General features: G+C 37.2%; 1 long non-coding RNA gene and 1 pseudogene across 3 annotated transcripts in view; one reads left to right on the forward strand and one right to left on the reverse strand.

Annotated features, from left to right (window-relative positions):
* LOC110347170 (uncharacterized) overlaps positions 1 to 21894 on the forward strand; it is a 183096-nt gene that overhangs the window by 95020 nt on the left and 66182 nt on the right. The gene's annotated exons all lie outside the window — the stretch shown is intronic.
* Positions 1332 to 21783, reverse strand: LOC101726647 (caspase-6 pseudogene; annotated as a pseudogene).

The raw sequence follows: 21894 nt of genomic DNA on the forward strand, positions 1-21894 counted from the left end.
TCACAGGATCAGTAAGCAGAATTAAAATCCTGATAAACAAATGTAGGAAAGCTGAACCATTTCCTGAAGGCCATGTATCTTGTTCACTCATGTGTGATGGAGTAAGGAAAGCTGGTACAGCACTTCTGTCAAGAACAGCTTTTATTTATTCTGCTTCTCCAAAAGCAATATCAAGAAGTGCAGTTAAACAGATTAAAAATCAATAGGACTACAATCAGAGAAAGGCACACATTTTGGAACCAAACAGCCTGGGTTGTATTCTTGATGGAGAGTTATATTTCTATCAAATAATTTTCTAGTAACTTGAATAACTTAGAGTTGGTTTCCCAAAATATTGCTGTTTATATATTTCACAATGTCATCAATAGGACAACATACAAGCCCATAGTTGCTGTGGTTTTCTTGTAGTGGAGAAATAACAGCTGCAGCAGGAAAAGAGCTTATATTTATTCTTTTCAGCATCTACTCATCTTTCTTAGCTTTCCTCAATTTTATATTAACTTCTGCAGTGTATTATTTCTGTTCTGTCTCTTTGTTTTTGAACCTGTTAATGTTTGTTTTCATTGGTAAGTATGTAGTTAGGCAGTGGGAGAAACAGAAGACAGTTGTAAATCTGGCTCAGGTTTGATTGATAGCAATATCAGGGCTAAGAGACTTCAGGTCAACAATCTCTAGATGACAGAAAAAATATATTTTGAAATTTAAATTATTAATGTTTAGAGTTTGTCTTTTTAATTACCAATGATGTATGAAAAATGTTATAAAATACTGTACCTATGTAGTGAGAAACTGTACTATTTCCAGTTAAAAAAGAAGTTACTGAAGGGTGGATAATATTCACTAAAGAGAGTGGCAAGTGCTTCGAACAGTATTCTGTAGTCATATCTATGAAGAACTGATTTTAAAATGATTTTATTTTTAAATGTGTAAATTAGAGGCTTGGAGAAAGGGAGTTGAACCAGAATTAAATGATTTTTCCTTTCTTCCTTATACCTTGCCCATCTTTTTACAAAATCATAGTGATAACAATGATTAGTATTTATTATAAAATGTAGTAATGGTTATTGACAGGAAAATTGCATTTCTATTCTTCGTTGAACTTCAGTTTTAACATACCTATAAGTACACAGAACAAACTCATGTAAATGATCTGAATGTTTTTCCCCAGCTCATAAACAAAGTGAAACTTAAAATGGGTGACAGCATGTAATTAAGATTTTAGTTACCAAATTCCAGGTTTACCTTTTGAGAGATGTTTTTCTGGATAATAAAAGAGCTTAGTTTCTAAACTGAATATACATAGTTGGAAATTGTTTTTTGCCTTTTTCATTTCATGGTTGTGTTTTGCTGGATTGTCCTTGTATTCGAATTTGTGGAACTGTCAGTATGCTGATATCTGCTGCTAATTCCTTATTCCATTGGTCTGCAGCTTCTATATGCAAGCTTTCAAGAAGGCGAAAAATCTACTTTTAATGTCAGTTCAGTCTTAATATTTCACAATGCTGTTTATAGCTACTAGCTTTCCACCCTTAAAATTACAGTAATACATTATCTGCCTGGTCTTATTGAAAAATAAGTAGTTCCACATAAGTATATATTCTAGGAACTGAAGCCTTCTACTACATGGGAAAAAATTCTAACGAATTTTGATGGCATATACTAGGTGTGATCAAAACATATAGTGAATGTTTAAGTTAAAAAATTATTACAGTAAGAGACACATTGCCATTAATCTCCCTCAAAATATTCTCCCTCACTTCAAACATACTTATCCTATCATTCTTGGTGCTTTCTGAAGCATGTCTGTAAGCCCTTTTATGAGATGAAATTAAAATAGTAAGTTGAATTCTGAGACTGAGTGACATCCAAAGAAGGGCAGGCTTATTAACACCATTATGATGTATTATTATCCACCTTATTCACTGGATCTGGCACTGTTGATTTCTGGATAGTCCCAAAAGTCAAAAATGACTGTGAAAGGTAAACATTTTGAATCAATTCAGGACATCCAGTTAGCTGCAACAGTTCAACTGTAGACTCTCAAAAGAGGACTTCCAGAACTGTTGCAGAAGTTGTAAGAATGTTGGGATAAGTATATTCAAAGCAAGCAGGAGTATTTTGAGGGTAATTCATGGCAATATTTCTTTTACTCTATGAATATTTTTTTTTAAATTTAAATGTTCCCTCATATACAAACTTAGAATTTTAAAGTAAAATATACAAAATACATTTTGATTTTTTTGTTCAACAGAATTACCATTATAAGCATGCATTATCCAGTCTTTCAAGTGTGTCTTATCTTTCATAGCTGTCACATGTCATTGTTCTCTACCCATTTCTAGTTTGTATTGTTTAATCTAGCACTTATTAGGAAAAAAGGAAACAAAATTTTTTATGACTTGTGTGTTAACAAGTTAATTTGAATGGGAATCAAATAGTTTCTTAGTATTGTTAATAATAGTAGTAATAGTAATAGTTGCCATTTACTGAGTACTATTTGCCAGGGACCTTCTTAAATGCTTTATATATGTTATATTATTTAATACTCACTACAGTCCTATGAGATATGTGCTATTATTGTCATCTTTAATACAGAGGAAAGAAATTGGAAAAAGGTTAAGTGATTTTCTCAAAATCACATAGATAGTAAATGATAGAACTGTATTTCAAACACATGTTGATCTATCAACTTAAAATCATTATCATTGCTATTTGCAATTATATATATGATTATTAATATCTTTCTCTTAACTAAACTATTCACTCTATAAGAACATTGATATGTCTATTTTACTCAGTATTTTATCCCTAGTACCTAGCATAGTACCTGGAATATGCTAGTCTATAAATATTTTATGAATAAAGGAATGGAAATATAATTCAACAATCAGGTTGAAATAATCATACTTAATCCATTGCACATTATCATCATTAGTCTGTAGAAGAGCTATTACTTGTGGTTTAGATACTTTCTTGTTCCTGAGACACAAATCCTGAAACTTGCAACTTAAAGGAGGAAAGTTTTATTTTGGCTCACAGTTTGCAGTGGTTTTGGTCTCTCATTGGCTGGCTTCAAGGCAGGGCAGCATGGCGGAGGGACATGGAAGAGAAAAAAGAACTCATGGCATGGTAACGTGAAGCAGAAAGAGATCCAGGGAGCAGGTAAGGAGACAAACTCTTCCAGGCCACACCTCCAGTGACCCACATCCTCTAAACAGGCTTAACCTCCCAATATCACATTTAGCTATTAACAAACACATCAATGAACTAGTGTATTAATGAGTATCACATTACCATGATCCAGTCACCTCCCCAAATCTCCGACCTGTGAGCACTTGAGGGTTTGTGGGGAACATCTGGATATAAACTATAACAACTTGTTTTTTTTCTGAATTAGAAAAATTTAATACAGCATGATTTTCACATATCTTATTTAAGGAAAATGATGATCTATTCTTGGATTTCAAGTCTTTCAAAACACTATAAAGTAAACCAACAGCCAATATCATACTAAATGGTCAAAAACTGAAATCCTTCACACTCAAATCAGGAACAAGACAAGGATGTCCACTATCACCACTCTTCTTCAATATACTTTTGGAAACACTAGCCACGGCAATTAGACAAGAGAAAGAAATAAAAAGAATAAAGATAGGAAATGAAGAAGCCAAATTGTCATTATTTGCAGATGACATGATACTCTATATAAAAGACCCCAAGAACTCCACCAAAAGTCTTCTAGACTTAATAACCAAATTCAGTCAAGTAGCTGGTTACAAGGTCAACACACAAAAATCAATAGCTTTCCTCTACACCAATGGCAGACTCACTGAGAGAGAAATAGGGCAAATAATTCCTTGCACAATAGCATCCAAAAAACTGAAATACCTAGGAATCAACCTAACAAAAGAAATCAAAGACCTCTTCTCTGAAAACTATAGCATTCTGAAAAGAGAGATTGAAGATGATATCAGAAAATGGACAGACATCTCCTGCTCCTGGGTAGGAAGGATTAATACAGTGAAAATGGCCATACTTCCAAAACTGCTATGTAGATTCAATGCAATTCCAATTGAGATCCCAGCAGCATACTTCATGGACCTCGAGAAAACAATCCAAAAATCCATTTGGAGCAAGAAGAGACCCAGAATAGCAAAAGCAATTCTAGGTAACAGAGACATGGCGGGTGTATCACAATCCCCAACCTGCAACTATACTACAAAGCTACTGTGATAAAAGCAGCATGGGACTGGCAAAGAAACAGACCTGAGGACCAGTGGAACAGATTAGACAATGCAGAAACAACGCCAGACACATTCAGCCATCTCATCTTCGATAAAGGAACCAAACCCCCTCACTGGAGGAAAGATAGCCTCTTTAATAAATAGTGCTGGAAAAATTTGGTTTCAACTTGCTGAACATTAAAACTAGACCTATATCTCTCACCATGCACTAAACTAAAATGAAAATGGATTAAAGATCTAAATATTAAAATAGAAACTCTGAACCAGTTGGAACAGAGGTTAGGTAGAACTCTTAAAGACATTGGTGTAGGAAAAGTTTTCATGAACAAAACCACAATTGCCCGTGAACTAGCACAAACAATCAACAAGTGAGATCTCTTCTTATTAAAAGACTTCTGCACAGCAAGAGAAACCACCAGCAGTGTGAAGAGACAACCCACAATGTGGGAAAAAATCTTCACCTGCTTTTCCTCAGACAAAGATCTACTATCTCAAATCTATAAAGAATTTAAAAAGATCAGACCTCCCAAATTTAAAGAGCCAATCCAAAAATGGGCATCTGAAATGAACAGACATTTCTCAGACAAGGAAGTAGAAATAGCAAATAAATACATGAAAAAATGTTCAACATCACTGGTCATTCGAGAGATGCAAATGAAAACAAGGCTGAGATTTCACCTCACCCCAGAAAGAATGGCTGCTATCATGAAATCAACCAATAACAAATGCTGGCAGGGCTGTGGGGAAAGAGGAACCCTGCTCCACTGCTGGTGGGAGTGTAGACTGGTGCAAGCACTGTGGAAATCAGTATGGAGATACCACAAAAAACGAGGACTGGAAGTCCCATTTGACCCCACTATTCCACTGCTGGGGATCTTAAAGAATTAAAAGAATCATACCACAGTGATATATGTGTGCCCATGTTCATAGTGGTGCAGTTTGTGATAGTTAAAACTTGGAAACAGCCCAAATGCCCACCAACTGGAGACTGGATAAAGAAAATGTGGTTTTTTAAATAAAATGGAGTACTACTCAGCAATAAAAAATGAGAAATTCAAGACATTTATAGCTAAATGGATGCACATGGAGGCGATACTCTTAAGTAAATAAATAGGACACACATAAATAAATACCGAATAGTTTCTCTGGTGTGAGAAAATACAAGTGTAAATGGGGACTAAAATGTATGATAGGGAATGTCAAATAGGAAGAAAAGGGGCAAAGGGGAAGGAGGTGGGAGTGGTAGGGGAAAGGAAAGAAGTGAATAGGATTAATATGAGAAAATGGAAAAATAGGAAAAAAAGCTTTGTAAATAAGGAGGAATGGAGGGGTTGAAGGGAGGGCTGAGCAAGGGTGAAAGATGGGAACCAAGAGAGACTATGTAAAGGTGCAAATTTCCAATGATGAATGTCATTATATTGTATACCTAAAATGTACCAATGATTAGAATGAATAATCGATAATGTAAAATAGGAAGAAAAGGTCCAAAGGGGTAGGGGTAGTGGGAGGCACAGGGGAAAGGAAAGAAGGGAAAGGAAAAAATGGTGAGAAATGGAAAAAATGGAAATAAAGTCTTTGTAAATAGGGAAGGGTGGAGGAGGTGAAGGGAGGGCTAGGAATGGGGAAAAAATAAGAACCAAGATGCATCATGTAAAGGTACAAGTTCCCAATGAGAAATGTAATTGTGTTGTATACCTACAATGTACCAATAAAAGAATTTAAGAAAGAAAAACACTATAAAGTAAGCTTTTAGAAAAAAGGCACAGAGCACAAGCTCAATCAGCTAGAGATTTTGATGCTCCTTGTGGTTTACATTTTAAAAAGTCACTAAATGCTTGTAGGTTTTTATGTAATTTCCTGAGTACTTTTCAATATGAAAGTATTTTTTTAAAACAAACAAGAAAACATTTCTCTACTGTCGATGACACCTGGGCAGGTCTTACATGGCTAGACCTTACATTGGAGCTGAAACTGGGGCTGTTTCGTATAAAAGGCACAGGGTACTGAGTGACTGCTTGCTTTGGAGAGAAGTGCAGCTTTTTGTCAGCGTGGAGGCAAAACACAGCACTTGCTTCTTGTGGATGGCACTAGTCTCTGCAGACCCCCACGCGACGCTGGGAAATCTTCCTGCTCACCAGTGTGAGCAGCTCTGTGAACCCCAGCTTGGACCCGTATCTCTTCAACATCTCGCACAAATCTTGGATGTACCAAGAGCCACGCTCCGTTTCTCGGTGAGAATAATATTCTTCGGCCACCTCAGCAGATGAGGAAGTCAGGGCCTGCGGAAAGGCTGCCCACCGTGAGCTTCTCCACCTCGGTGACCTTGTTTGAGGTGTCCACGAGCAGATGATCCTGATAAAGCACTGAATACAGAGGGATGATGGGCGTTTTCAACTGGTGTCCCTGACACACCTGGATAATAAATATCTTGGGTATACGGAGCAGGCTCGGGCACTTGTCCCTTCTGAACAAGGCAATCAAAAATGGGATCGCCATCATGCTGTCACACGCATAGATATAGTTGTCTTTGGCATAGCTCAGGAAGATACAGGCAAAGTAGTTGGAGTCCACATTTTTTTTTTTTTGGTACCGGGGATAGAACTCAGAACTCTGCACTTGTGAGGCAGGCACAGTGCCACTGAGCTAAATCCCCTGCCCCAGAGTCCACATTTTTGAAATTTATTTTTATTTATTCCCTTTTATATTCATTCCCTATTCTATTTGAATATGTGATAAGTTCTTTTTAAAGTATGAGTTGCTTTAATTTGTTAATTTTTCTGTGTACACATTTCTAAACTTATATAAATTATATTGTACTATATCTTATTTTGATTCTTTTTTTATTCATGTAGTGCTTCTTAAAATATCTACTCATATTTTCTATTGCAGTCCATTGTTTTGCCAGATGTCTAATACAATTGTCTGTCCTCATCCTTGTTTTGACTTTTTTTGTTTTAATTCCCCAGTCAGTCAGTCTGAAAATAAATGGGAAATTCTAGAAATAAATAGTTTGAAAATTTTCATTTACATGCAACTATTATGAGTAGTGTGATGAAATTTCATAACATCCTGTTCTGTGCCACCCAAAACTGAATCATTCTTTTTTCTCTCATACCCATGCTGTATATTCACCTGTTATCCGTTTTATAACTGTATGGGTTATCAGATTGAATCATGGCATCACAGTGCTTTTGTTCAAGTAACCCTTATTTTACTTAATAATGGATGAAAAGTGAAGAAGTAGTTATGCTCACAATTGAGACATGCCAAAGAGAAGCATAACGTTCTCCTTTTAAGTGAAAAGGTGAAAGTTCTGCCATAAAAAGGAAACAAAAAACTCATAGCTGAAGTTGCTAAGACCTAAAGTAAGAATGAATCTTCTGTTTATGAAATTGGGAGGGAAAAATAAATCCATGCTAGCTTTACTGTTGCACTTCCAATGGTAAAAATTACAGCCACAGTGCATGATGAATGCTTAGTTAAGTTGGAAAAGGTGTTAAATTATAGGAGTAGACTTCCATGGTTTCACATATCCACTGGGCTTCTTAGAACATATCTCTAGCAGAAAAGGGGAAGACTACTGTACTCCCAAGATCATTTCTACCATGTTCTGTTTACTCATTTCTTCAGTAATGGGCATCTAGTTTGTTTCTAACACTACATATGTCCCAGTACTGTCATAATTTTGCTGAGATAAATATTTCCCTTGGTCAATAGTTTATATATAAATTTTTTTTTTTAGAGGAAGAGAGATTTATTTTGGCTGATATTTAGAAGTTCCAGTCCTTGTTCAACAGGCACAAACAGAAAATGCTTGGGGGAAGGGCCTGGGCAGAAGAAATCTGCTCACCTCATGGCAGCCAGGAAGCGCGGAGGGGAAGGAGGTACTGTACACCCTTGTAGGCCACTCCCCCAGAGGGTGCCTCTCCTTACCAGGTCCCACTGCCTCCTAACAGCAGGTCAGCCATACTTGATTCAGTCACCTTTCAAAAGCCCTGCTTCTGAGAGGATGAGGCTTTTGGGAGACACTAGATATTAACTGTCACATAGGTAAAGCATAAAAGAAATGAGGGAAGGATATGATAGTAAAGAGAAGGAATATAGTCATCTTTTCCACGAATTCACTACTTTTTTTTTTTTGTACCGGGGATCGAACTCGGGTCCTTGCGCTTGCGCAGCAGGTGGCGAAACCACTGAGCTAAATCCCTGGCCCTCTCTGCTGCTTTTTATGTTTCTTTCCAGTTGTTGTGGCAACTGTCCAGTGTCCTGGCACTGAGGTGTGTGCCACTGAAAACACTGATGGAGTATAATGAAATTGGAAACATGGCAGCCATCTCAGACTGAACCACTTTGCGCTGTGCCACCTGCAGAAGAACCTCTGGCCTGCAGGCCTAATGTCCTCTAAAATAAACAAGTTTAGGGTAGGGTAGAAATTCATTTCTCTCATATATGCAGTATAAGATTAGGGCAGGGTAGCAATATCAGAAAAATGTAACTTGAAATTGAGATGGTTTTTCTCCATAATTTCACATTTTTACACTGGCCAGGGCATGGATGCCTGTGATCCCACCTACTTGGGAGCTGGAGGCTTGCTAAAGCCAGCTTGGGCAGTGCAGTGAGACTTTGTCTTTTTTTTTTTTTGTATTAAATTCTTTTATTGGTACATTGTAGGTATACAACACAATTACATTTCTCATTGGGAATTGTACCTTTACATAATGCATCTTGGTTCTTATTTTTTCCCCATTCCTAGCCCTCCCTTCACCCCCTCCACCTTTCCCTATTTACAAAGACTTTATTTCCATTTTTTCCATTTCTCATCATTTTTTCCTTTCCCTTCTTTACTTTCCCCTGTGCCTCCCACTACCCCTACCACTTTGGACCTTTTCTTCCTATTTTACATTATCGATTATTTATTCCAATCATTGGTACATTTTAGGTATACAATATGACATTCATCATTGGAGATTTGCACCTTTACATAGTCTCTCTTGGTTCTTATTTTTCACCCTTGCCCAGCCCTCCCTTCAACCCCTCCAGCGCTCCTTATTCACAAAGATTTTGTTCCTATTTTTCCATTTTTTCATATTAATCCCATTGCCTTCTATCCTTTCCCCTAGCCCTCCCACTTCCTTCCCCTTTGCCCCTTTTCTTCCTATTTCATATTACCTATTACACATTTAGTCCTTATTTACACTTTCAGTTTCTCACACTAGAGAAACTATTTGGTATTTATTTATGTGTGTCCTATTTATTTCACTTGAGAGTATTGCTTCAATGTGCATCCACTTAGCTATAAATGTCTTTAATTTCTCATTTTTTATTGCTGAGTAGTACTCCATTTTATAAAAAAAACCATATTTTCTTTATCCAGTCTCCAGTTGATGGGCATTTGGGCTGTTTCCAAGTTTTAACTATTACAAACTGTGCTGCTATGAACATGGGTGCACATATATCACTGTGGTATGATTCTTTTAATTCTTTGGGGAAGATCCCCAGCAGTGGAATAGCGGGGTCAAATGGGATTTCAACTCCTAGTTCTTTGAGGTATCTCCATACTGATTTCCACAGTGGTTGCACCAGTCTACACTCCCACCAGCAGTGGAGCAGGGTTCCTCTTTCCCCACAGCCCTGCCAGCATTTGTTATTGGTTGATTTCAGGATAGCAGCCATTCTTTCTGGAGTGAAGTGGAATCTCAGGGTTGTTTTCATTTGCATCTCTCAAATGACCAGTGATGTTGAACATTTTTTCATGTATTTATTTGCTATTTCTACTTCCTTGTCTGAGAAATGTCTGTTCATTTCAGATGCCCATTTTTGGATTGGGTCTTTAAATTTGGGAGGTCTGATCTTTTTAAGTTCTTTATAGATTCGAGATAGTAGACCTTTGTCTGAGGAAGAGCAGGTGAAGATTTTTTCCCACATTGTGGATTGTCTCTTCACACTGCTGGTGGTTTCTCTTGCTGTGCAGAAGCTTTTTAATAAGAAGAGATCCCACTTGTTGATTGTTTGTGCTAGTCCACGGGCAACTGAGGTTTTGTTCATAAAATCTTTTCCTACACTGATGTCTTCAAGGGTTCTACCTAACCCCTGTTCCAACTGGTTCAGAGTTTCTATTTTAATATTTAGATCTTTAATCCATTTTCATTTTAGTTTACTGCATGGTGAGAGATACAGGTCAGGTTTTAATCTTTGGCAAGTTGAAGCCCAATTTTTCCAGCACCATTTATTGAAGAGGCTATCTTTCCTCCAGTGAGGGTGTTTGGCTCCTTTATAGAAGATGAGATGGCTGAGTGTGTCTGGTTTTGTTTCTGCATCTTCTAATCTGTTCCACTGGTGCTCAAGTCTGTTTCTTTGCCAGTACCATGCTGTTTTTATCACAGTAGCTTTGTAGAAGAGTTGCAGGTTTGGTATTGTGATACCCCCTGCCATGTCTCTGTTACCTAGAATTGCTTTTGCTATTCTGGGTCTCTTCTTGCTCCAGATGTATTTTTGGATTGTTTTCTCGATGTCTATGAAGTAGCTGCTGGGAACTCAATTGGAATTGCATTAAATCTATATAGCAGTTTTGGAAGTATGGCCATTTTCACTATATTAATCCTTCCTACCCAGGAGCAGGGGATGTCTGTCCATTTTCTGATATCATCTTCAATCTCTCTTTTCAGAGTGCCATAGTTTTCAGAGAAGAGGTCTTTGATTTCTTTTGTTAGGATGATTCCTAGGTATTTCAGTTTTTTGGATGCTATTGTGCAAGGAATTATTGGCCCTATTTCTCTCTCAGTGAGTCTGTCATTGGTGTAGAGGAAAGCTATTGATTTTTGTGTGTTGACCGTATAACCAGCTACTTGCCTGAATTTGGTTATTAAGTCTAGAAGACTTTTGGTGGAGTTCTTGGGGTCTTTTATATAGAGTATCATGTCATCTGCAAATAATGACAATTTGACTTCTTCATTTCCTATCTTTTTTCCTTTTATTTCTTTCTCTTGCCTAATTGCCATGGCTAATGTTTCCACAACTATATTGAACAAGAGTGGTGATACTGGACATCCTTGTCTTATTCCTGATTTGAGTGTGAAGGATTTCAGTTTTTGTCCATTTAGTATGATATTGGCTGTTGGTTTTTCATAGATGGCTTCTATCAGTTTGAGGTAGAGCCCATCTATTCCAATTTTTCGTAGGGTTTTTATCATAAATACATGTTAGATTTTGTCAAATGCTTTTTCTGCATCTATGGAAATAATCATATGGTTTTTTTCCTTGGCTCTATTGATATAGTGTATTACATTAATTGATTTTCGTGTATTGAACCATCCCTGCATCCCTGGGATGAATCCCACTTGATCAGGGTGTATGATCTTCTTGATGATCTTCTGCATTCTGTTTGCCAGTATCTTATTAAGGATTTTTGCATCTATGTTCATTAGTGAGATTGGCCTATAGTTCTCTTTTTCAGTTGGGTCTTTCTCTGCTTTGGGGATCAAGGTGATGCTTGCTTCCAGGAATGAATTTGGGAGTATTGCTTCCCTTTCAATTTCATTGAAGAGTTTAAACAGTAGTGGCAGCAGTTCCTCTCTAAATGTCTTGTAGAATTCAGCAGTGAAGCCATCAGGGCCTGTACTTTTCTTAGTTGATAAGTTTTTAATTACATTTTCAATTTCATTGGTTGATATTAGGTTGTTCAGAATTTTTAGGTCTTCTTTGTTCAACTTTGGTAATTCATATATATCTAGGAATCTCTCCATTTCTTCTATGTTGTCCATCTTATTGGCACATACGTTCTGGAAGTAGGTATTGATGATCATCTGGATTTCTGCTGGGTCTGTTGTAATTTCACCCTTTTCATTCCTAATTGCATGGATTTGGGCCTTTTCTTTCCTTTTTCTGACATGGTTGTCTAAAGGTTTGTCAATTTTGTTGATTCTTTCAAAGAACCAACTCTTGGCTACATTGATTTTTTGTACCATTCTCTTAGTCTCCATTGCATTGATTTCTCCTCTGATCTTTATAATTTCCTCCCTTGTATGAGCTTTGGGGTTGTCCTGCTGTTCTTTTTCTAGAAGCTTGAGGTTCAGTATCAGGTTGTTTAATTGGGCTCATTCTGTTTTCCTAATATGCGTATTCACTGCTATGAATTTCCCTCATAAGACTGCTTTCCTTGTGTCCCATAGATTCTGATATGTTGTATTGTCATTGTCATTTAATTGAAGGAACTGTCTGATTTCTTCTTTAATTTCCTCTGTGACCCATTGGTTATTCAGAAGTGTGTTGTTCAATTTCCACATGTTTATGAAATTTTTTGAGTTTCTTTTGCTCTGGATCTCCAATTTCATCTCACTATGGTCTGGTAATATACAGGGGATAACTTCAGTTCCTTTGCACTTACTTAAACATGTTCTATGTGTGAGTATGTGGTCTATTTTGGAGAAGGACCCATGTGCAGCTGAGAAGAATGTGTATTCTGATTTTGTGGAGTGAAAGACTCTGTAAACATCTGTTAAGGTCATTTGTTCAAGAATTCAATTAATTTCTTGTATTTCTTTACTTATTTTTAGTTGAGTTGATCTATCTATTTGTGACAGTGGGGTGTTGAGGTCCCCCACTATAATTGTATTAGTGCATATATGACTTTTCATGTCCATTAGTATTTGTTTTATATAGTTGGGTGCACTAGGGTTTGGTGCATAGATATTTATGATTGTCATCTCTTCCTCTTGGATTCTTCCCTTTACAAGGATGTAGTGTCCTTCTTCGTCTCTCTTAATCAGTGTTGGTTTGAAATCTACTTGATCTACCAAGAGGATAGCTACTCCTGCTTTCTGTGGTGTTCCCGTCACATGGAGTATTGTGTTCCACCCTTTAACTTTCAGTCTATGAGTTTCCTTTTGAATTAAGTGTGTTTCTTGTATGCAGCATATTGTTGGATTTTGCTTCTTGACCCATTCTGCCAGTCTATTTCTTTTGCTTGGTAAATTGAGACCATTAACGTTGATGGTTATAACTGAAACGCATTGACTTGTCATTGCCATGACTTTTTCTTTTTGTTGGGTTCTCCCCCTTTACATGTAATTTCTTGTCATGCCAGATGGGTTCATTCTGCTTTGCTTCCTGGGGTTGTGATCCTCAATGTCTGTTCCTAGGATATTGTGTCAAATTCTTTGGAGTGCTGGTTTGGTATTCATGAAGTTCCTAAGGTCCTCTTTGTCATGAAAGTATCTTATTTCTCCATCCATTTTGAAAGATAGTTTTGCAGGGTACATCAATCTGGGTTGGAGGCTGTTTTCTTTTAGGGCTTGGAATATGTCACTCCAAGCTCTTCTTGCATTGATGGTTTGTGTTGAGAAGTCGGCTGTGATTCTGATGGGCTTTCCTTTGTATGTGATCTGTTGCTTTTCTCTGACTGCTTGGAGAACTTTGTTCTTCTGTTGTGTTTCTGGAATCTTAACAATTATACGCCTATGTGTAGATTTTTTTGGTCAAGGCTATTTGGAGTCCTATATGCCTCACTTATCTGTAGGTCAAGCTCTTTTCCCCTGCTTGGGAAGTTTTCTGCCATTATTTCTGTGAAGAGATTTTTTATGTCATCTGCACTCTCTCCTGTTTCTTCATTGAGCCCCATCTGTCTTATGTTATTCTTTGCACCATCTAGCAGCTGCTGGATTGATTTCTCATGTTCCCTTATAATTTCGAAGCAATTTTTCTTTTCCTGGTCACTAATTGCAATCTTATCTTCTATATCTGAAATTCTGTCCTCACATTGGCTCATTCTGCTGTGTAGACTTTCAGTGGAGGTTTTCATGTCCTGGAAATCTATTTGCATCTGTTTTATGGATTCCATTTCTTTCCTATGTTGGGATTCCATCATGTTCCTGAGCTCCTCTCTAGATTTATTAATCATGTCTTGCACTAGGGGCACAATTTCTCCTGTTATCTGAGAAATTATTTCTGATTTCATTTTTTCCAGATCCCCTTTTGTTGCCAGTTCAGTGGGTCTAGGTGGTTGAGTATCAGAGTGTTCCATCTCATTTCCGTTTGTGGTTGCTGTAGGTGATCTGGAAGTCTGGTTTTGAGACTTATTTATGTGTTTTCTCATTTCGACTGGGGCCGGGGGCTGTTAGCACCTGCACGGCTTACCTCCTCTAAGCCGGTAGAGGTGGGACAGGGGCTCAGAGCAGTGGTAGGGATGGTGACCCAAAAGCCCTTTCCTGTGGGCTGGGAGCAGCAGGAGGGATGGTGGCTGGGAAGCCCCTTCCTCTGGACCAGGAGCAGTGGGATGGTGGCTCAGAAGCCCCTACCTCTGGGCCGGGAGCGGTGGGAGGGATGGTGGCCTGGAAGCCCCTTCCTCTGGGCCAGGAGCAGCAGAAGAGAAGGTGGCCCAAACGCCCTTTCCTCTTGGCTGGGAGGAGCAATAGGGATGGTGACCGGGAAGCCCCTTCCTCTGGACCAGGAGCAGTGGGACGACAGCTCAGAAGCCCCTACCTCTGTGCCGGGAACAGCAGGACTCTGTACCTTGATCTGGTGGTCTGATGTCCTCTGCGTCTTTGTAGTGTGGAACCAGGTGGCTGCCTTTCTGCAGCGGGGTGATTCAGTGTCTTCCGTACAACTCGGGACCTCAGTAGGGCGTGCACAGACCTGCCTGTCTGTAGCGGGCTGATTTGGTGCGTTCTGCATGACTCTACTATTATATTTTATATGATTATAGAGTTGGTGAATAATTCTTTTGTGAACTATGTTAAGATTGTATAGTAGTTTCTTAAATATATTCTGTATTGTAGTTTCTAATAATTATCACAAATATTTAACTAATGAATAACAACAAAGTCCAAGCTTTTCACTGTGTATTACATGACCTGATTTTATTACAAAGCTGATTCTTTAGAATAGGTTTCTGAGGGGCTCAGAGTAAAGTCTTTTCTATATATACTGTTAATTATAGATGCCTCAAATCTGACCTGTTGATAGGTAGAATGTTTAGTGTACTTTTATTTTTGCCCATTTTGAAATTGCTAACATACCTTAACAACTTCCAGTAAAGGACAAAGAAAAATATTTTTAAATATGACAAAATTGTTGCAAGTCTATTTGAATAAATATGCATGATTAACCAATAGTATTTTAAATGAGTAATCAGAGATTTAGTTAATAGATACTAAAATGAATTTTAAGGGTAAAATAATCAAAATATTGTCCTGAAATTAGAACAGGTACTTATTCTAGAAAAAGAATTTAGTATATTTACTGACCAAATTTATCTATATAGTGTTTATTATGCATGTACTATTTAATGCAGTAGGGAAACAGTAGTAAGCAAAGGAAAATACCTGCTCTCATGAAGCCACCATTCTAATGGCCTATGTGGTACACATAAGTAAATATTTTTCTTTGTTATGTGACATACATTTATTCTGTAACTTAAACATGTATGTATATATTTAGGGTTTTTTTTCCTGACAGGGTCTCACTGTGTAGTCTAGGCTGGTCTTGAACTCATTACATGGTCTAGACTAGCTTCTAACTTATGAGAATCCTCCTTCCTTAGACTCTCAAGTGTCAGCATTATAGGCATGAGCCACCATGTCCAATTGTGTTTAATTTATGATGATTGCTGGGTACTTGCTACAGAAATCATTGGTGGAAGGGAACATTTTTCATCAAATAGTATCATTTCAATTTATTACCAAATATTTACTGAAAAAATGTTAAAACCTTACTTTAAAAAATAAATTTTATTGTCTTTGGTTATGATATATGTAATGAAGTTATGAAAAACATACAGATAATAAAAATGATACCATAGTGAAGCAAGTTAGCAGGTCTACCACCTGACATAATAGCTTCCTTTTTTCAGTTTTAAGAAAAAGTAAAATTATTCATTTAGCAAAATCCAAAATGCAATACAATATTATTAACTATACTCTTCCTTTTGTACATCCCTAGACTTGTTCCTCCTATGTATCTGCTATTTTTTATCCTTTGATGTATATCTCACCGTTTTCTTCACTCACACTGCTGGTAACACCTATTTTATTTTATTCTATACCTCTGTATATACTTGGTTTTTTAAAACTTTTTAAGACTCCACATATAAGTGAAATAATTAGGTTTTCTTGTCTTACTTATTGTATTTTAGTATAATGTCCTCCAAGTTCAGCCATTTTGTGATAATTGATAATTTTTAAGGTCAAGTAATTCTCCTGTGTGTGTGCTTCTTTATTGACAGAAACTTAAATTGTTTCCACATTTTGTATATTGTAAAAACTATTGCAATGAACATGAGAGAGCCGGTATCTTTTACAGTTATTTGATTTTCTTTGAATATATACTACCAGATTCATAAGTTAGTTCTATTTCGGACTACTTTAGGAACCTCTATACTGTCTTTGGTAATGACTGTTTCAACTTACAATCCCACCAACAGCTTACATCTCCCTAGTCTGCACACCCTCACCAATACTTGCTACCTTTTACTTCTGATAGTAGCCATCCTGAAAGGTATGGTGATATTTCATTTGTGATTTTGATTTGCATTTCACTGATGATTAGTGATATTGAGTACTTTTTCATATGCCTATTGGGAATTTTTATGTTTTCTTTAGAGAAATGTGTATCCATGTTTTCCACTTTTTTTAATTGGATTACTTGTTTTTCTGCTACTGAATTGTTTGAGTTTTTAATGTATTTTAGAAATTAATGCCTTGTCAGATGAATAATTTCCAAATATTTTCCAAATGCATAGGTTAACTTTTCATTTTGTTGACTATTTACTTTGCTGTGCAGAAGTTTTTTTGTTTTTTCTGTTTTTTTAGTTTTATGTTGTCTCATTTATTCATATTTACTGCATAAGTCTAGGCTTTTGGTGCTATGTTCAAAAACAATCTTCCAATGGCAATGTCAATTTCGTCATTTTTTTCTGGGAGTTTTATGGTTCTGGATCTTTTGTTTAGCATTTTAAATCTATTTTTAGTATATTTTGTGTATAGTATAATGATCAAATTTCATTTTTTGAATATGAATAACCAGTTTCCAAGCACCATTTACCCAAGAGACTATATTCTAACCCTATTATTTTCTTGGTACTCTGCTCAAAAATTAATTTATCACATGCTTTTGGGTTTTTGGGGCTCTCTGTTGAAATTGCATAGAAAAATATTTACATTTTAAGGGCAAATGATAAAGTATATCAGTGTGGCCTAGAGAAGAGCTGAGCCTTTCTTCTGAATGATCATCAGTGAAACAGTAAGAAGTGGCATAATCAGGCTTGTTGACATGATTCCTCTCCTTTCCTCACCTTTGGTGCAAGTGGAACCCAGCAGGGACCAGAATCTCTACTATTATTCAGTATCAGCAAAGAACAATATGATAGGAGATGGGGATAGTTGATATTATACTTCCATTCCTTTCCCTAGTGTCAATGGAGTGCAGTAGCATGGTGAGATTTAAATTCTGACCTTATAACAAGTGATCCATATCACTGTCAACTTTCACTTCCATTTACAGACAATGAGGTAATGAGTGTCAAAAGGGTATTCCTACTTTGGCTAGGAAAGTGTAAGCAGAGACAAGGAGGGTGCCGAACTTTTGGCATACCTGTCTTCACTGAGCCAGTGTGAATATTCGACTTTTATTTGCAGTAGGATTTGTGGGCCCAATAGGAGGCTGAACACCCCCTCAGTGTCCCATGCTACATTTCAACAAGAGGACTTTTCATTAAAAAGAATGTTAAATAGGATCTAGAGTCTCATTTCTATAGTTTAAATATTGATAGTGTTCATCAAAGTTATATTTATGAACACCTTGGTCCTCAGGGAGATAGTACGGGTATTTATTTTCTTTCTTTCTTCCTTTCTTTCTTTCTTTCTGTACTGGGGCTCTAACTTGGGACCTTCTTCTTGTGAGGCAGGTGGTGGAACCACTGAGCTAAATCCCAGGCCCAATACTGGTATTTTCTATGGACCTTTAAAATAGTGGGATCTAGAGGGATATCTTTAGATCATCGGGGGCATGGCCTTAAAAGGGAAGATGGGACCCTAGACTCTCAGTCTCTCTCAGTATCCTGAATGAGGATGTGAGCACTTCACTGCAACACACACTGCTCTACATTGCCTTCCAGCATTTTCACCAGAAGTCCAATGGCATGGGGCCACCCAATCATGAAAGCCAAGCCTCAGAACCATGACCTAATCAAACACTTTCTCTTTAGAAATTAGCCACCTTAGGTACTTCATTGTAGTATTGTAAAGCTAATACACTCACACTGTTTGAAATGTCTTGGATACACTGAGAAATCATGTATCATACCAAGAACCTGGAAATTCACAATACTCATATTGGTGTATATTAAATATTAGAATTATCTGACATGTAATTTAAAGCAGGTAGCATAATAATGCTTCAATAATAAATTACAAGTAGTTTTGAAACAAAACAACAAACAAAATTTTATAAAACTATTTTATATTAAAAAACAATGCAAATTATAGAAGTGAAAAATATAATTAAATATAATTCCTGGGTGGAATAAAGAGATGATAGAAGATCAAATAAGTGAATGTTAGGAAATCACTAAAATTTACTAATTCTGTATAACAGAAGGAAAATGGGCTGAAGAAAAATAAACCAAGCTTCAGGCAGAATAAGAAAAGGTTTACAATTGGTGTGTCCAGAGTCTCATAAGTAGAAGAGGAAGAAGGACTCTATTAGAAGAACTGATGGTTGAAAACTACCCAAATTTAGCATAAATTCAACAAATTCAAATACAGCGAACTAAAAAAATTACACACCAAGACACATACAAATTAAACTTTTGAAAACAGAAACCAAAGTCTTGAAAACAATGTGAGAAAAGGAAAAGCAATTTTCTAATTTTCTTTTGAAAAATTACTGTAATTGACAACTTTCAGGAAGATGGCAGAACAGTAAGCAGCAATAAATCAACCTGTCCAAGATTCAAACTCCAGACACTAGAATATAACAAATTGGAGAAGAAAAGAAGGAAGGAGTTGGATCCCTGGGACTCAGAAAGTACCTGAAGAATAAATTGGAGCCTATGGAGAAATTGAGGCAAGAGACCACAATGCAGAAAAAGGAAGAGACAGTTTTTTACTTTCTCTCTGACTCTCAGCTCATGGTGAGTGATAGAAAGATCAAAACTACAGAGACTCAGTGAAAGTGAGCAACCCCAGAGACCTTTAATAATGCACCAGCAGAATGGAGCAGTGGATGTCATGCACTATAACAGCAGGTGGCTGACTCCAGTCTAACCATCTGCAATATCTCTGGAAAGAGTGCCTCTTTACATATCATTATATGAAGGACCAAATAAACCTAGGACTCAGAACAGATGCAGGTTGGCTTCATCTCAGGGCTCCCTGTATTAAACTCCCATTGTGAATACATGAAGGAAAACTTTAGGAGAAGTCTATTGTTAAAGATCTATAGTCATGCAGGCAAGAGATGCCCAGAGTGCCACAAACTAAATAGTACAGGCCCCACTCCCACAACCAGAGTCCAGGTTCAACCACAGTTTCTGTGGATTTGGAAGTCTTAGTACTGGCAACTCACCCTTATCCTGTTGCAGACTTGTGGGATTATCCAGCCTGGATATGGGCTCTGCCTGCCTCCCTTGTCTACCAGTGAGAGCAGAGTCACACCTTGAATTGGACACTGCCACAAAACTGTAGAACCCACAAGATAACCACAGGCTTGAAATCACAAAGAATTTTTTGTTTTGTTTTTGTTCTTTTGTTTTGTTTTTTTTTTCTCCCAGTACCAAAGATCAAACTCAGGACCTTTTGCTTTCCAGGCAGGTGTGGCACTACTGGCTACATCCCTGGCCCTTTTTGGGGGGTGGGGGAGTGTGAACATTGCTTTTACTTTTTTGGTTTTTGTATTTGTTTTCTCCTTGTTTCCTTCAACGGTTTCCTGAGGCTTGAGTAATCTTCTTTGTCCTTCAAGGTTACTTATAATCTCTTTTATTTCTTTCATTTCTCTATTTTTTCCTTTTATCTCTTTTAAATTTTCTCTCTGTAGAATAAAATTGCCCTGTTGAGTGAATATTTAGTATATATAAATTTATGACTTTTTTAGACACTGTTATATAACTATAAATCTTGTACTAAGGTTAAAGGTTTCTAACTGTTATCACAGTTTGTCATTTTCCAGTCTGTTTGATGCTGTTCTTATTATTGATTGTACTACTTTAGCCAATGCAATGTTGATGTGATCAATTGATTCCTTGTATGCCAATACCTAGATTATCTGGGGGCCATAAACAATTCTACAGCCCAGTACCAAACAACTAGGTGCTAGCCAAACAGGCTGCAACCTTTCATCCCTAGTAAACATAAGGGGCAGGATCCTGGGACAGACTCAAAAGCCAAAACCCAGTTATGCTTAGAAGACATCTCTGAAAAGTAGTCATTTTCTTAAGAGATTTCAATACTAGTAATTAAGCTACCTACCATAAGAAATTTGCAAGCCTCAATGCAGAAAACTAATTTAAAGATAGAAAATAAGGAAAGAAGAAGATCAAACCAAGCACCCCCAACTCACCCAAGGCAAATCCAGGGGGCCTTGAAGTAGAAGAAACCAAAACTAATCCAGCTAAACTTTCTGAAATGGTAATAGCTGAAGTAACACAACAGATGAGCAAGTCTCTTGACAAAACCAAAACACATAATTACACAAATAATTGAAACCATAATGAAGAAAATGGTTAATCTGTAGTAGATACAGATTTTTAAAAATAGAGGAGTTTAGGAGACACAGGGACACCATGAATACCTCACATAGGAAAAAAAACTGGATTCCATAAAATAGATTCAAATAGATATCCAGCAGATTAAAAATTCTATTGAAAGTATATGGAGCAGAATCAACTAATATGAAGATGGAATATCACATCTAGAAGATAGAATTACAGTTGGTGATCTTCAAATGAAAGACTTCTTAAAATAACAAAGAAACACGAAAAATTAACCCAACAGCTGATAGATGGTGCAAAGAACTTTTACATCAGCAGGAGCCTGGAGACATAGGGGTCTCCTGTGGTACTACTCCCATTCCTCTGGTCCTTTTCCTCACTCTGACAAGGAACGTAGGGGTGGGGCAAGGCTGACTCAAAATCCAAGGTCTCTCCAGTGCAAAGTGAGGAATTTCAGGTCATCTGGGGTGCAGAATGAGGAACTCAGAAATGACAGTACTGTGAAGCCAGGTTTATTCATACGTTGACAAAGGTGGAGAAAAAGTTACTATGCCATAAGCAACACAGCAGGGGGAAGCTTGAAATGAGCTTCTCAACCTGAGGTCTTTGCTCTGCCCACACTTGTAGGGGTTCTAAGCCAATCAGGATCTTAGCCCTTGTTGCTGGGTTGAGCTGTTGCTAGGGTGAGCTAAAGTTCATGAGGTCTAGGGGCTTTCCAGTATATGCAAGCAAGCCAGTCTCTAAGAATAACTATTTTATACCTGCAAAGGTTTCATAAAGGGCAGCTTCCAGTGTGCAAGTAGTCATTTTTGTAGCAGTCTTCCATGTCAGCCATGCCATGTCAGCCACTTCATGCCCTATATCCCTACCTATCTCCCATTCTCAATGTCCCTACTGAAGAATAATATAAGATTAATCAGAAACAATGAAAAATCAGAAGATAGCACAAAG

This window comes from Heterocephalus glaber, unplaced genomic scaffold, assembly GCF_053883595.1.
Source record: "Heterocephalus glaber isolate CG9 unplaced genomic scaffold, H.glaber_assembly_v1.0 deba00000936, whole genome shotgun sequence".
NCBI lineage: Eukaryota > Metazoa > Chordata > Mammalia > Rodentia > Bathyergidae > Heterocephalus > Heterocephalus glaber.